Source organism: Nothoprocta perdicaria, unplaced genomic scaffold (assembly GCF_003342845.1).
Source record: "Nothoprocta perdicaria isolate Ctin4 unplaced genomic scaffold, notPer1 scaffold_149, whole genome shotgun sequence".
Taxonomy (NCBI): domain Eukaryota; kingdom Metazoa; phylum Chordata; class Aves; order Tinamiformes; family Tinamidae; genus Nothoprocta; species Nothoprocta perdicaria.
In genome coordinates, this window is record NW_020454638.1 from 401921 (window position 1) to 404481 (window position 2561).

General features: G+C 45.9%; 1 protein-coding gene across 4 annotated transcripts in view; it reads right to left on the reverse strand.

Moving 5' to 3' along the window:
* CAMK2D (calcium/calmodulin dependent protein kinase II delta) overlaps window positions 1–2561 on the reverse strand; it is a 134180-nt gene that overhangs the window by 44764 nt on the left and 86855 nt on the right. The window lies entirely within an intron of this gene.

Below are 2561 nucleotides of genomic sequence, written 5' to 3' on the forward strand. Positions count from 1 at the left end.
TTTTTGATTTTTCTAGTTAACTTTAATGGGAAATGTGAGAGGGTCATAACCATACGGTTTCACAAAAGCAGCAAGGCTGCTGCCTGCCAGGGCCTGAAATTCGTACATGACAGTACACTCCTACTATCTATTAAAGACAGGTCAGCTCTTACTGAATCTAGGGTCCATCACCATCCTGACCTGTACCAAGTATTACAAACAAGGTAGCCATAAGCAGTTTTGCAGGTTTTAAAAGGCTGTTTGCTATTAATCACGCTGAAAGGCAAGTTAAATTAAGATCAGATTGTCCCACTCTGTATCTCTGCCCCTCCTCCTTCCCCTTCCTAGCTCCAATCATGTCCTCAGGTTGTGATCTGAGGTACTGGAAAAAGTTCCTCTGGTTTGGGGGCAGTTTAGGTATTTGCACCATTACCCYCACTCTTTGCATCTTGAAGTTTTGGTCCCGTGTCTTTGCATCTTCTCTTGCATATGTTCTTCAGACATGTCTGTGCAAACATGTCTGTGGGTATTTCGTTTCTGTCTTCCAATTCACTCACTTTTTCTTTTCCTTGACATGACCAGTAATTGAAAAAGGATGAATTTCTCTTTCCTGAAGTCTTCACTTTCAGAAATGAAACCAAGTACTATAGCTTGGCAGAAGTGGACTTTTCTCACTGTTTCCAGTTCACTCTAGAATTGCCAGAAGGAGAAATCTACATATGCTCTGGAGCACAGAAACACAGTTGGAATCAATACATTTGTGATTAGAAGGTTGTTTTTTATGAATGTATGAAAGGTACTAGAAAGCACTTCTTATTCTGTCAGTTTACATAGTTGCAATCATATTTTTTAAAATTTCTTTTTCATGCTTGAAGCATAGTACTGTGTTTACAGTGAGAAAAGGAATCTTTAGAGCAGCTGGACAAACCGCATGTCCTTTCATTTGAACTTGCTACATATTATCCAGCTGCCATGCTGGATACATGCACTGGACAGAGGCTTGTCAGTCTGACGCTGTACAAATGTGACAAGAAAATCCAGGAGCACAAACAGAGAGAAAATGTTGTCTGTGACATTGGAAAGCGCTCTGTTCTCTAAGCTGTCAGTGCGTAACCCTTAATGATTACGTAGGACAACAACAATGTCTTCTGTAAATCAACAGTTACTATAAAAGTCTTCTCTGGGGTAAAGGATGGTAAGAAAGAAGTCAGCATTTTGACTTAASCATCTTTGCTATGATAAGCACTCAAAAACCTCATGTCTTGGGAGGAAATTCCTGCTTCCTGTAACTCAGTCAGAAGAGAAAATACAAGAAAGAGAAGCTGCATTAACTTCGTCAGAATGTAGTGTGTCAGCCACTTCAAGAAGTATTAGCAGGTTTCACTCCCTTAGCCAACATGCCACTTCTTCTCTGCCTTGGTGAAGGACCTCATTTGCTTTCCATATGATCAATATCCTTTACTCAAGATTCTGAAGCCCAGGTGCTCAAGTTAAGTCTGCTCCTTCATCTAACTAAAATCACCATTTAACTTCAGGTATGAGAGATAAAATTGTCTATTGAGATTTCCAGTGACAGAAAATGAACTTCACTTGTTTCTTTCCATCTCCAACATACTTTAAAGGCAGGAAATATTTCTGCAGCAGAAGACTCCAGTCAGTTGGGAATTAAGACAGCTATGAAACTGCGATATCCTTTTCAATACTAGCGCCTCCTTTCGGAGGCTTCTGTTTCAGTCCTCAAATTTACCTGGGAGGAGCTCAGTTCTTCAGGAATGCTCACGGTAAGAACTGTGGGAAATCCAGYTCTTTGAAGATGTTTGGTAGCCCAGCCATCTGATTACGAACTGGAGGAGAGACAGGTCTTTCTGCCAGTCATCTCCTAGCTTTTCATCACCAAAATTTGTGATGTGGAAATGTCAGCGTGCTTCCTAAGAAGCACATCAAGTCATGTTGAAGCAAGATCCTAAGTCCCCTCCCCAGAAAGCTCTGGATGACAAAGGAAGACTGTGTATTTAACAAACACCCTAAATACTTGAAAAGTAACCACTGCTTTCCCTGCAACTGRCACCTAAGGAGAGGCAGCTGTGCCTTTTGCAGGCCAGATCTGGAGAGCTGGTCCTGGCAGGGTGCCAGCCTTCGGGAGATCTCCTCCGGTGCATCCCGGAGCTGGCTCTTGCATGGAGGCGAAGCAAGCGGGGCAAACCAGGTGTTGGCTTCCAGCGAGCAGGGCTCCCTGCCCGGGCCGGGGCAGCCCCGGGCACCACTCACCTTGAGGTCGCGATGGACAACGCCCATCTGGTGGCAGTGGAGCACGGCCTCCAGGATCTGCTGAATGCAATGACTGCATGCAAACACCGGGGGGCGCCCGTTAGTGCCAAGCGCGGCGCGGGCGGCGGCGGGGGCGCCGCGCTCGGCCCCGCGCACAGCGGAGCGGGGCCGAGCGGAGCGGGGCCGAGCGCGGCAGGGCGAGCAGAGCGGAGCGGGGCCGAGCGGGGCACCACGGCCCCAGGCAGCGCCAGCTCCGAGACATGCCCGTTTCATTTAAAAAATGCCTTTTTTTTTTTTTTTTTTTTTTTTTTTTT